The sequence below is a fragment of the Mus musculus genome, chromosome Y, assembly GCF_000001635.26.
Source record: "Mus musculus strain C57BL/6J chromosome Y, GRCm38.p6 C57BL/6J".
Taxonomy (NCBI): domain Eukaryota; kingdom Metazoa; phylum Chordata; class Mammalia; order Rodentia; family Muridae; genus Mus; species Mus musculus.
The window spans coordinates 30,213,611-30,228,657 of NC_000087.7; positions in this window are offsets into that span (position 1 = coordinate 30,213,611).

Genomic DNA, 15,047 nt, shown 5'->3' on the forward strand with positions numbered 1-15,047 from the left:
TTGGTAGCAACAGCAGCAGTAGCTGCCTCTGTCACTGTTTCGGCCCTTGCCTTGTCTGCTACGGTTCAGACAACACAAACCATAAAATAACCTTTTGGCAAGAGTGACATTGGCCCTGAAAAGGCAGGCCATGGCCAACTCCCAGATACAGAGAGGCCTCATGTTGGTAAACCAACGAAAGATCTGGTCCAAGAGCAGGTTTATATTCTGTGGCAAATGGCTCAGCTAGGTTGCAAACATAAGCTGCCTAGTGTCTGTATCACCTTAGGACAATTTGAGAATTTTCCAAGAGCAGCTAACCTGTCAAAGGCTTTGTCTCGTTATTTGTTACAGAATTGGACCATAGAATTTGAACAGACATTCCGTGAGCTGAGGATCACCATCTTATAAGTCAATTCGACATGTCTTCACCTGTCATTGATGGAAGGATTTTCTACCTAGATTTCTGCAGCATTCTCCTACTTCAAGCAATGAGTGGTGGTGGGTTTGTTTGGAGTTGCTGTGTACGTTGGAGTACTGCTCCTACTATGGATGATCTGCAAACTTAAAGCCAAAACAAGGAGGGACAGGATGGTAGTAACCCAGGCTCTTGTTGCTTTGGAGCATAGTGTCTCCCCCGATATATGAATATCGATGATACCCAAGCAATAAGGTTGCTGGCCATCTAGCTCCACAAAACCCTGAGGTGAGTCTTGCTGCATGGGGTGGAGCGGGTGTGTTTTAACAGCCCAGGAGAGTTGTGAGGCTAAGCACTGCACTGGAATGACTTTGTGGTCTAATTTGAGCTTCTTCCTGGGAGATATGTCATCTTTCAAGAAGGTTGAGTGTCCTAGTGTCCTTCCTCCAGGAAAGACGACATGGGAGCTGACCAAGATTCCTCTGGGTGACGAGCCTGGGAGGAGGTTTTGTATAAGGATCCTATGCTTGCACACTTGGGATTTGACCTCTATCTCCACTCTCAGTACTGGGTGGCCTGTTGCTTCTAACATAAAAGAAACGGGTGAGATGTGAGGAGCCGTCCTCACGGTCACCATTACAAGATGGCGCTCACAACACCATTGTCATCATTGCTCGTTTGAGTGTGCACAGGCGTCATTGTATCTTTCCATTACCTGAGGCCTGCCTCTCCTATGGCGTCATCTGGCTGATGGTGGGCAGCCAATCCCGGTGGTGCACGTCTCCAACAATACTTCTAACCATACTTCACAGCCTATATAAGGGAGGGGTTTTCTGCTCTCTCCTGTCCTGAAGCTGATCATCTATCTCTCGATATGTATTAAAGCTTTACTGCAGAAGGATCCGAGTGTCCTGTGGGTGTTCTTGCTGGCAAGAATGTAGTGTGGGTCATAACACCCCTAAAGAACTAGAAGCAATCGTTAATAGTCTCCCAACCAAAAGTAAGACCAGGATCTGATGGGTTTAGTTCAGAATTCTATCAGATTTCATGGAGACCTAATACCAATACTCCTCAAACTATTATGCAAAATTAAAAGAGAATGAACACTATTTAATACGTTCTTTGAAGCAAGATTACAACTATACTCAAACCATACAAAGACCTAATGAAGAAAGGACTCTTTATACCAATTTCCATTATGAATATCGGTGCAAAAATACTAAATAAAATCGTTTCAAAACGAGTCTGAGAATACATCAAAAAGATAATCCATCATGATCTAGTTGGCCTCTTTCTTATGATGCAGGGAGAGTTTAATATAAAAAATCCATCAATTAAATACATTATAGAAAAAAAAACCAAAGAAACAACAAAACTCAACTACAAAAAACACATGATCATCTGATTAGATGCTGAGCAAATAGTTGGATAAATACAATGCCCATTCAAAATAAGTCCAGGAAAGATCAGGAATTCAAGGCATACACCTAAACATAAAAAAAGAAGAGAAAGCCCAGGATTTAACTTTAGTCTAAATGGTCAGAAACAGGAAGGAATCCCACTAAAATCTGGGACTGGACAAGGCTGCCCGCTATCTCCCTGCCTATTCAATAGAGTACTTGAAATCCTAGCCAGAGCAATTATACAAAAAAACGAGAACAGATGAATGCAAATTGGAAAGGAAGAAGTCAAAATGTCTCTATTTCCAGAAGATATGATAGCATGTATCTATGACCCCAAAAATTTCAACAGAGAACACCTAATCCTGATACACATGTGTTTTACAAATTGTATCTTATATCTCGGGTATACTAAGTTTCTGGGCTAATATCCACTTATCAGTGTGTAAATGTCATTTGAGTTCTTTTGTGATTGTGTTACCTCACTCAGGATGATGCCCTCCAGGTCCATCCATTTGCCTAGGAATTTCATAAATTCTTTTTTTAATAGCTGAGTAGTACTCCATTGTGTAAATGTACCACATTTTTTGTACTCATTCCAATGTTGAGGGGCATCTGAGTTCTTTCCAGCCTCTGTCTTTTATAAATAAGGTTGGTATGTACATAGTGGAGCTTGTGTTCTTCTTACCGGTTGGGACATCTTCTGGATATATGCCCAGGAGTGGTATTGTGGGATCCTCTACTAGTACCATGTCCAAATTTCTGAGGAACCGCCAGACTGTTACAGAGACAAAGTTTGGAGCTGAGACAAAATGATCAACCATCTAGAGACTGCCATGTCCATCCATCACATAATTAGCAACCAAACGATGACACCATTGCATACACTAGCAAGATTTTGCTGAAAAGACCCAGATATAGCTGTCTCTTTTGAGACAAGGCTGGGGCCTAGCAAATACATAAGTAGATGCTCACAGTCAGCTATTGGATGGAGCACAGAGCCCCCAATGGAAAAGCTAGAGAAAGTATCCAAGGAGCTAAAGAGATCTGCAACCCTGTTGGTCCAATAACATTAGGAACTAACCAGTACCCCGAAGCTCTTGACTCTAGCTGCATATGTATCAAAAGATGGCCTAGTCGGCCATCACTGGAAAGAGAGGCCCATTGGACATGCAAACTTTATATGCCACAGTACAGGGGAATGCCAGGGATAAATAAAATGGAAATGCATGGGTAGGGAAGTGGGAGGAGAGGGTGTGGGGACTTTCGAAATGTATATTCTAAGTGTAATTGAGGAAAATATGTAATAATAAAAATATTAACAAAATAAATAAATAAGCCTGGTATGAACATCATAGAGAATGAATTCTTATTACTCATCGGAACATTTTCTTTGTATTTGCCCAGGAGAGGTGTTGCTGGTCTTCTGGTAGTACTATGTCAATTTTCTGAAGAACCACCAGACTGGTCCAGGTCTCTGCCAAGTGTATTCTGCAAAGGCCCCAGACATCCGGTCACTTTCCAGGCCAGAGGAAAGGGGGTCTGCCCCGTGCATCTTGGTTCTGAGACCCTGCCAGGTGTATTCTGCACATGTGACAGTACGGACTACAAAATGCAAAAGCTTCTGGGAGAGGCTGGAGCCACAGAGCTTCTAAGGCAGCCCCCTTTTCGGGCCCCAGACAGCTGGCCACTGTCCTGGCCAGAGGAAAGGGGTCTGCCCAGTGCGGGAGTGCTTTGACTAAGCATCAGCAGCAGATATATTGGTTCCAGGACCCAGTCGAGAGTATTCTGCTCAGGCCCCAGACATCTGGCCACTTTCCCAGTCGGAGGAAAGGGGTCTGCCCAGTGCAGGAGTGCTTTGCATGACCATCAGCTGCCGACATCTTGGTTCCAGGACTCCTCTGAGAGTATTCTAGTCATGTGAGAGTGTAGAATACAGAAGCTAACACCTTCTGGGACAGGCCAAAGCAACTCAGCTTCAGGACAGGTCCTGTTTTGGGCCTTCATCTTTGGCCAGGAGGGAGGTCTTAAGGCCATATATCTGTGCACCTTCCCTGTGAGATTAGAGCTTGCCTACAGAGAGTGCTCTGACCACTGAAACTCAGAGGAGAGAGCAAGTCTCCCATGTCTGCAGATAGAGGATAACAAAATCACCTGAAGAACAAGCTCTAACCAGAGACAACTATAACAACTAGCTGAAGAGATTTCTAGATGGCAAAAGCCAAATGTAAGAATTGTACTAGCAGAAATCAAGACCACTCACCATCATCAGAACACAGCACTGCCACCCCACCTAGTCCTGGTAACCCCAACACAACCGAAAAGCTAGACCCGGATTTAAAAGCATATCTCATGAAAATGGTAGAGGACATCAAGAAGGACTTTAATAATTCACTTAAAGAAATACAGGAGAACACTGCTAAAGAGTTACAAGTCCTTAAATAAAAACAGGAAAACAGAACCAAACAGGCAGAGGTCCTTAAAGAAAAACAGGAATACACATCCGAACAGGTGATGGAAATGAACAAAACCATACTAGACCTAAAAAGGTAAGTAGACACAATAAAGAAAACACAAAGTGAGGCAACGCTAGAGATAGAAACCATAGGAAAGATATTTGGAACCATAGATGCAAGCATCAGCATCAGAATACAAGACATGGAAGAGAGAATGTCAGGTGTAGAAGATTCCATAGAGAACATCAGCACAACAATCAAAGAAAATGCAAAATGCAAATGGATCCTAACTCAAAACATCCAGGAAATACAGGACACAATGAGAAGACCAAACTTACAGATAATAGTTGATGAGAATGATGTTTTTCAACTTAAAGGGGCGGCAAATATCTTCAAAATAATTATAGAAGAATACTTTACAAACCTAAAGAAAGAGATGCTCATGAACATAAAAGAAGCCTACAGAACTCCAAATAGACTGGACCAGAAAAGAAATTCCTCCCAACACATAATAATCAGAACAACACATTCACTAATAAAAGATAGAACATTATAAGCAGTAAGGGAGAAGGGTCAAGTAACATATAAAGGCAGGCCTATCAGAATTACACCAGACTTTTCACCAGAGACTAGGAAAGCCAGAAGAGCCTGAACAGATGTTATACAGACACTAAGAGAACTCAAATGCCAGCCTGGGCAAAATCTCAATAACCATAGGTGAGGAAATCTATGTATTCTATTTCTCCTTCCCTGTGTAATTTGTTGACAACTTTATAAAGTATTATAACTATCTATCCTAAAATTTAACATTTTTTGTTTCATATTATTAATCAGTAGTTTGAAATACGTACTTATTATGGCACTACCCAATGCAGATAGAAAATATTCATGATTATTATTTTTTAAACAATATTGTGTATTTATGTTTAGGTAGGCATGAAATTATTAGGACAAAGTATTCTGTCCTCGTTCTAAAATCAGTTCTAGGTAACAGTAAAATAGTTCCTATGATCTAGAAGTAAACACAGAAAAATAGACAACAGGAAAGTTACTTTAAACCTAGATGATATATATTTACACAGTATATTTCAAATGAGTCACTAATCTTGTTTTCAGGGATCAAAGATGTGTAATCTGCTTGATTACTTTCTCTGCTAGTAGCATAAACAGAACTTTCTGCCACTATATAACAGCAAGCCCTAAGAATTAACTTTCGAGTTTGGTTATAATTTTATTTATTCATGTTCTATTACTCGAGTATGTGGTTTCTTCAGAAAGTGTTGTAGTATCAAGTTTTGGACTGTAACCTAGAGTAATACCACTTAACTGTAATATTTTAAATAAACTTCCTAAATTGTGGCATTCCGTAAGGGAATAACAGACATAATCCTATCCTCATGCTTACCTAAACTTGTAATCTCTAATGTTTCCTCCTCCTATTATGTTGCATGTGTTCTGTCATTCCCTCCTTCCATAAAGGCTTCATCCTTTCTTCCATGCCATGTGCCACTTTGGGGTTCCTTATCTCCACAGATACTCCAAGTTAAACATAAAATCTAAAAGTTGAAGCTAGACCAAATGTGATTACAGACACGTAGCATTTCTCTTTATAGGCCTGACTTAACGCATTTACTATATAGTATTTTCAAGTTCCATATACTCTCTAGCAAATTTAGTTACAACTGATTGCATCTCCTTGATAATTTGAAAACAAAAGCAACAAAATGACTGATCAAGTATCACTAGATAACCATGCTATCTTTTCTACACTCAAGTTGATATAGGTGAGTCACCAGTTAGTTCTATTTTTAGATATTTTAAGCAAATTCCACACTGATTTTATCCTGGATGTACCAACGTAAGCACCCACCAGCAGTAGAGCTGTACTTTATTCCCACATCGCTAATGCTTCTTGAATTTTGTTTTCCTGATTGTACTCATTCTTCAATGGATGAGCTAGAATTTAAGTTTGGAGAAAAAAAAGAGCACCAGAAAATTTTTTGTGGGAGCCATAGCTAGTGTTGAAAGATATAAGGAGTAATGTAATAAAGGGAATTGTTTCCTCGAGATGAGTATCCACCAAGCTAATCCTGCAACTTGTGCAAAGAAATGTCCTAAGGATTTGTCTGTTTATAGCAGAAAAACAACATATCAAATTTATGAAAAAGTATTCAAGGAAGCAGGCAGGTTCTATCTTAAGCATGCAAAAGAACTTGGCAACATCCACCATGTAGTTCTTTCGTCAGATTAATGAAGGATACAGAAGTAAAAGAGCCATGGAGTCTTCCTACGTGGTTATGGAAAGCCAATGCGGGGATCCAGGTTGCAGCGAAGTGAATAGATGCCTAGAGGGGCTTTTTGTTAAGGTATGAAAGGGAAGCCTATATTGTGATGTAAGAAGGTCCACAGCTGTGGGATATCTCTCAAAGAAAGCTACAAACAAAGAATGGAACCAAACCAAGACAGAAAATATATTGTAGTCATGAAACTAGATATGAAGAGATTTTTAAGCCACAATGTACATAAATTTAGGATTTGGGGTATATGATTGTAGTTGTATATGGAATTTTATCTCATGTTAAGCATGATTATGCCCTGGAAATTCATATACTTTATTTGCAGTTGTATATTGGATATTGGATACTATGCTAGGCATAACTATTGCTTTCCTTTGGAATATAACATAATATAAGTACATATGATTGTATGTGTTATTGACAAGAGGTACACTTATGATGGCTAGTCTTGGTTGTAACCCTGATAATATTAGGAATTCACCAAAACTCTGGGAATTTGTTGCACCTGTGAGGAATTTTTTTTTCCTGCTTTGATTATGTGAGATAGGAAGACCAACCCCAAATATAGATCCTTTGTTCTGTTGTAGAAACAACTCTACACTATATATATCATTGATGTTAGTTTTTTAATAAAAGTGTGTAGCTAGGACTAAATTCTAGTAGTTTCAATCAAGATAGTTTTTATGATCTTACACTGTTTCTGTCTTTTATTACAGTGTTTTCTGAACACTGAGGTAGAGATTTGATGGTGACCTCCCTTGTAGGACTGAATGTTAGAAGGTCCCTCAGGCTTTGCATATTATCTGGCTGCAAGTCTCTGTATTTGTTTACATCTGCTGCATGAGTTTACTTCAGTGATGATGAATGAGCAAGATACAGATCTGTGAGTATAGCAAAATGTCAACAGGAGTCATTTAACTGCTATACTCCTTTAGTAGAATAGTAGTATTTGATCTTTCTCTTGATCCCTGCCATTTCTAGTTTCAGGTTCTTGGCCATTCAAGCATTGTTGAGTATGGATTCCACTTAATGATATCTGTGATTGTATATGCTTGGCACAGGGAATGACACTATTAGGAGTTGTGGTCTTGGAGTAGGTGTGTCACTATAGGTGTGGGCATAATACCTTCATCTTAGCTTTAGGAAGTCAGTCTTCCATTAGCAGCCTTACAGATGAAGATGTAGAACTCTCAGCTGTGCCAAATCTATGCCTGTTTGGATTCTACCATGTCCCACCTTGATGATAATGGACTGAACATCTGAACCTGTAAGGTAGCTCCAATTAAATGTTGTCCTTTATAAGGCTTGCCTTGGTCATAGTGCCTGTTCACTGCAGTAAAACCCTAACTAAGACAGCATCTTTAGAGCCTCTTTGTCTAAGAAAGTTAACTTTGGGTATTTTGTTTGTTTGCTTTCCTATCATACAGGTTCTTTGTGTATATTATGTTTTCTGTTTTGGGGTTTTGATTAGATGGAGTATGTGAATGTGTGTTTCTGTATCTATATATTTTGTGTGTGTGTGTGTGTGTGTGTGTGTGTGTGTGTGTGTGTGTGTGTGTGTGTGCATTTGTTTATTTTCTTTGGTTGTTTTGTCCTATTCAGTTTGTTTGGTTTATTTCATTAGTATTCTTTAGATAACTATTTGTTTCCTAAAAAGTGACAGACAGTAGGAATCTGGATTAGAGAAGAAGTGGAAAGGAACCTGAAGGAGTTACTGTTAGGGGAAACTGTAATCAGAAAATACATCTCAAATATAGCTTCCCCTCCCTCCTCTTCTTGAAGTCCTTCCCAGGAGCTCACCTTTTCCAATGCATTCCTCCTCTCTTTCTCTTCAGAATAGGAGAGACCTCCCATGTATATAAAACTGCCTTGTCATATCAAATTACAGACTAGGAACATCCTCTCCTATTAAAGCTAGAAGGGGCAGCTCAATCAGCTGAAAATATCTTAAAGGCAGGCAACAGAGACAGGGAGAGACTGTTCTCACATTGTTAAGGGTTCCACATGAATCCAAAGCTACATAAATTTTACATATGTGCAAAGGGCCAAGGTCATTCTCATGAATGCTACCTTGTTGTCTCAGTGTCTGTGTGGCCCCAAGAACTCAGGTAAGTTGATTCTGTGAGTTTTCTTGTGGTTTCCTTGACCTCCTTGACTCCAGTAAACCTTCTTCCTTTTTCACATATTCCCTAAAGTCAAATGAAATTTTGGCTGTGGTTCTTGCATATGCCTCCATCAATTGCTAGTTGAAGTCTTTCTCATGACAGTTAGGCTAGACTCCTATTTGCCAGTATAGCAGAACATTGTTAACAATATCAAGGATGTGCTCTATTTCTTGGCATATGTCTCAAGCTGGTCCAGTCATTGGTTGGCCATTCCCTCAATATTTGTTCTAACTTTACCCCTGCACATCTTGTAGGCAGGAGAAATTGGATGATGAAATTTTTATAGTAGGACTGGTCTCCCATTCCCTCCATTGAAAATCTTGCCTGGCTACAGGAGACGGACATTTCAGGCTTCACATTACCCATTGCAAGGAGGGTTAGTTACTGTTACCCTCAATTCACTCTCTTAGATTCTGAGGAATTTCTATTTCTGTAGGTTTCTAGCTCATTCCAACGATGAATTCCCCCAATCCAGTTGTCTCTTCCAGTACTCCCTCCCTCAATTCTTTCCCCTCATGATCCTTCTGGTTTTCATCCAAACACCAACTCTTGTCCAGTGCTAGTCCCATGTCCAATGAAAATGCCTAGACTATATTCCAATCTCAGTGAGATATCATTTTTGGCATCTTGTGATTACAACATGGTTATCTTTTATAATCAGTACCAACTTATATGTGAATATGTACAATGTTTGCCTATGTGGGTCTAGGTTACCTCACTCATGGTGATATTTTCTTGTGCCATCTATTTTTTTTGTACAAATTTCAAATTGTCTTTGTTTTTAATAGCTGTGAAGTATTCCACTGTGTAAGTGTACCACATTTTCTTTATTCTTTTTTTGATTGAGGGATATCTAGGTTGTTTCCAGTTTCTGGCTATTATGAATAATGTCTCTATGAACATAATTGCGTAAGTACTCTTATGGTGGTAGGATGGAGTTTCCTTTTGGTATATACCTAGGAGTGTTATAGCTGTTTTTCTTTTTTCTTTTCTTTTTTTTTTTTTGGTTTTGTTTTGTATTGTTTTGTTTTTTGTTTTGTTTTTTTGTTTTTTGTTTTTTTTTTGTTTTTTTTTTTGTTTTGTTTTTGATACAATTACTCCCAATTTTCTGAGACGCCACCAAATTTATTTCCAAAGTTGTTGTACAAGTTTACATTCGTAGCAGTAATGAAGGAGTCTTCCATTACTTCCACAACCTCAACATAATGTGCTGTCCTTCCTTGACTTTTTTGATAACTTTGTTTTGGAAGTCGATTTTGTTTGATATTAGAATGGCTACTCCAGCTTTTTTCTTCAGACCATTTGCTTGGAATATTGTTTTCTAGCCTTTTAGTCTGATGTGTTGTCTGTCTTTGTCCCTGAGGCAGAATGTGCTGTCATTTAAGTCTTAGATATTAGCCATTTTGATGTTTGTAAGATAAAATATCAGAATCATATCAATTTGCATTTACCTTATGACTAAGGATAATGAGCATTTCTTTAAGTGCTTCTCAGCCATTAGATTCCTCTATCAAGAATTCTTTGCTTAGCACTGTTCCCCATTTTTAATGTATTATTAGCTTTGTTGATGTTTAATTTGTTGAGTTCTTTATATATTTTGGATATCAACATTCTGTCAGATATAGTGTTGGTTAAGCAATTCTGTAAGCTGACATATTGTTCTATTGGCAGTGCCCCATGCCTTACAAAATATTTTCAGTTTAATGAGGTTTCATTTATCAATTGTTGATCTTAGTGGCTGAACTACTAGAGTTCTGTTTAGGAAGTCATCTTCTGTGCCAAAGATTTCAAGGTTATTCTCCACTTCCTTTTTTGTCAGATTTATTATATCAGGGTTTCTTGATCAGATCGTTGATCCATTTGGACTTGACTTTTGTGCAGGGTAATAGATATGGATCTACTTGTAGTATTCTAAAAGCAGATATCCATTACTACCAGCATCATTTGTTGAAAATGTTTCATCTATTCCACTGTAGAGTTTTGGCGTCTTGTTAAAATCAAGTGTTCATAGGTACAGATTCACTTCTGTGTCTTCACATCAATTTATTGATCAACCTATCTGTATTCATGCCAATACCATGCAGTCTTTATCGCTTCTTCTCTGTAGTACAGCTTGAAACTGGGGATAGGGAACTGGGGGAAGCCAACAGAAAGTTCCAGATTCCAGGAAACAAGAGGATAACAGGACCCTACGGGGATGACATTAGGTGAAATCCCTAACAAAGGGGAGAGAGTACCTGTAGAAACCATATCCAGAGGTTAGGAATTGGGTCTGGTTGAAATATGGGTCCCCTACCATTTTCAAAAATTTTTACCCAAAATTGTTCATGTTGAAAGGAAATACAGGGAAAAAGAGTAGAGCATAGTCTGAAGGAAAAGCCATTCAGAGCCTGCCCCACACGGGGATATATCCCATATGCAGCCACCAAGCCCAGGCACTATTGCTGATGCCAACAAATGCTTGCTGAGAGGAGCCTGATATAGAAGTTTCCTGAGAGGATTTGCCAAATCCTTACTGATACAGATGTGGATGCTTGCTGTCAACCATCAGAATGAGCTTTGGGACCCCAATGTAGAAGTTAGGGGAAGGACTGAAGGAGCTGAAGAGGTTTGCAATATCATTGGAAAAACAACAATATCAACCAACCAGACTCCTCAGAGCTCCCAGGAACTAAAGCTTCAACCAAATAAAACACATTGAGGGACCCATGGCTCCAGGTGCACATGTAGCAGAGGATGGCCTTATCTGGCATCAATAGGAAGAGATACTGTTTATAGGAAGTATACAGTTTATTTTCAGTTAATTTTGCATCATGTCACTTATGTATACTACTGTATCTGAATAGCAATAGTTTGACTTTTTTCTTTTCAATTTGTATAGCTTGATCTTCTTCCTTTCTTTATTGTTGTTGCTAAAACTTCAGGTGCTATACAGAATAGATATAGAGAATATATACTTTTACCATATTATTGCTTTTTAGGGAATTTTTTTTCTCTCCATATAATTTGATATTGGGTGTCAGCTTTCAATGTATTGGCTTTATTATGTTCAAGCTTGTGACATGTATCCCTCATCTCTTTAAGAATTTATCATCAAGGGGTGTTGGATTTTGTTGGAGTCTTCTTCAACATTGACTATGATAATCTTGTGGTATTCTTTTTCCTTTTAGTTTGCTTACATGGTAGATTACATTGAAAGAGTTTGGTATGTTGATCCATCCCTGCATATGTAAAATGAACACTACTTCATCATAGGGGTGATATTTTTCATATATCTTTGAATTTTGTTTACAAGTATTTTATTGAGAATTTTTAAATCGATGTCTATAAGGGCAATTGGTCCGAAATTCTCTTTCTTTGTTGAGTCTTTGTGTGACTTGTCTCACATTGACTGTATTCCCATAAAGTAAATTTTGTCAATTTTCCTTCTGTTTTTATCTAGTGAAATAATTTATGTATCAGTATTAGTACTTTTTTGAAAGTATGGTATAATCCTGATCTAAAACCATCTGACCTTGTCTGGATTTGTTTGGGAGATATTAAATGATAGGTTATATTCCCTTTGGCTATAGGACTATTCAAGTTGATCTTGATTCAGCTTTACCAAATTGTATCTATTGAGAAAATTTTCCTATTTTTTTTTTTTCTATTTTTGTTTTCCATGTTTCTGGAGTACGGGGTTTGAAGTGAAACCCAATAATCTCGGTGTCTGTTGTTATGTCTTCCTCTTCATTTCTAGTTCTGTTAATTTGTATTCTTTCGCTCCCTTTCTTTTATTTAGTTTTGAAAGAAGGTTTGTCCATCCTGATGATTTCCTCAAAGAACCAAATATTTGTTGCCTGATTCTTTGTCTTGTTCTCTTTGATTTATTTATTGATTTTAGTTTTGATTTTGATAATTTCCTGCTGTCTTTTTATCTTTGGTGGCTGTGCTTCTATTTGTACCAGAGCTTTCTGACATGCTGTTAATTGGTGAGTATGAGATCTCTAAAATTTTTTATGAAGACACTCATAATTATGATCCTTCATCTTAGCTCTGTTTTCATTGTATCCCATTTACTTGGAGTTTTGTGCAATTCATTGAATTCCAGAAAATCTTTAATTCCTCTTTCCTTTTTAAATTTCCTTGTAATTGCCCTGATGGTTGAAAGCTGATGGCTTCTGGAAACTTAAAACTTTCTGGCTTATTTTGTGGTTAAATTTGCCCACCTTTGATGATTAATACCTGTGGTTTAATAGTGGAGTATTGAGTTAGGACACAGTGCCTTCCTTGCTCAGTGCTAAAAGTTCTTTAACCTTGTGTAGCCAGAGAAATTCACATTCACAAGAAAAAGTACTCACTTCAAAAGAAGGCTTTAGACTTCATTTCTAGGAGAGAGAGAAAAGCGGGAACCTATTTCCTATTGTATTCAATTCTTACACTTTTTCATGATACATGATCGTATGGTATTCCAAGCTTCTATTTCATAAAAGGTACTAGCAAGTTCACAACATTACTACAAGTCAATAAATCAAATAAGGAATGTCAGGAAGAATGTTACCTGCAAGTCCATTGTGATTGGTTATTAATTATATATTCATTAGCTGCTAGTAACTCCACAAGTTCATACAAGTTTTAACTAAATTTTATGTCAAGGGGGGTCAATCATCTGCCCAGTGTCTCATTCATTTTGAAGTTTTGTACAGATACATCTAGTCAATATTTTATCTTTTGTCTTTGAACGTCCTAGAAATTGTTGATTCTCAGTTTGTGAAAATACTTATCAGATAATGCATTCACATCTATCATAGAAGTAATAGTTTCTCTGATTATAAATTTGTTTTAAGCCTTCATTTTATCCTAATGCAATTAGTCTTTGACACAAGAAGTCTTACAGAACTTCAACTGCAGCTTTTCAATAAAGAGCTCAAAATTACTTATGTACATTTAGTAATTCTATAAAATTATATAAAGTAGTAAGAAATCATTAATTTACTTACATAGCATTACTACAAGAGAGTACATGTTTGTTGATCTGCATCCAATAGGATGCGCTATATGCCAGGGAAAATTATACTCTAGAATACTTAGAGGAATGATCGATTCCTCAAATGAAATGTATGAAGGCCTTGCAATTCAGAGATCCATCACATCTGTCCAAAATGTTGGACAATCTTCAGAAAGTCACTCATTACATTTTCTCTCTCCTAGCGACTTTTTTCATTCGTTATTGTTTCTATTTCCACTTTCAGGTCTTAAACAGTTTATTCAATTACTTCACCTGTTTCATTGTTCATGCCTCTATTTCTTTAAGGGACTTATGTAGTTCTTCTTTAAAGACATCTACCATCTCCATAAAATTGGATTTAAGATCATTTTCTTGTGCTTCATTTATGATGGAACAGCCAGAGTATTCTACAGTAAGGCATCTGTGGCTAAGTGCTGTCAGGTTTCCCAAATTGTTGTAGAGTGTGTTCTTAGATTTTCCTCTAGCTACTTGAATTTTGAGATTATTATAGGTTTATATATTGATTTCTACATATGTAATTGTCAGATACATGGATTTTTGTTTTGTTTTGTTGATGTTTTTATTCCCTTGGTCTCTGTTTCCTCCAGGTTTTCTGGTCTTAATGCCTTGGGGTTTTAGTGACCAGGAAGTCTTCAGGTCCAGGAGGGTGTATTTGCTGAGAGTTTTGTGACTTCTCTGTCTTCTGAGGTTTTGGGTGTCAACATTTTGGGTTCCATAGGTAGGGCCTCCAAAAAAAAAAAAAAAAAAAAAGAAGCAGAGATATTCAGCTCAAGCTGTGAGAAGGAATATGGAGTCAGGTCATGGGTTGCACTTTATAGTTGTTCAAAATACTTGAAGGGGAGTTGGTGAGCCTAGAGCCTAGAGTGGAATGTTAGCTGGGGTGCCTGAAGTTAGTCTAGACTTTTTATTTATAATTTCAGCAAACATCAATATTAATCAAAGAGTGTGTAGAAATTATTGTGTGTAAAAAATGCCACAGAACTTGAAACGTACACGATGAGAACTTATAAATTTGTCTTGTTACTTTATGAGTCTTCCAGTCTTATTTCTATTACTACAATAAAATGCTCTAAACAAACCATCTTAGGGAGAAAGGCTTAATTTGGCTTGTAATTAGAATTTACAATTTGCCACTTTTCATCTAATGAAAGTTGCCTAGGCAGATGGTCACATGTCTGCATTCAGAAGGATTGAGAAATGAGTATATCCTTGTATGTTCTTGTGACTTAGCTACTTTTTTCATTCACAGAAGTGTCCACAGCCCCCAAAAAAATAAAAAAAATTGTGTCAACTATATTCAGGGTGGGTGTTCCTACATCAACTA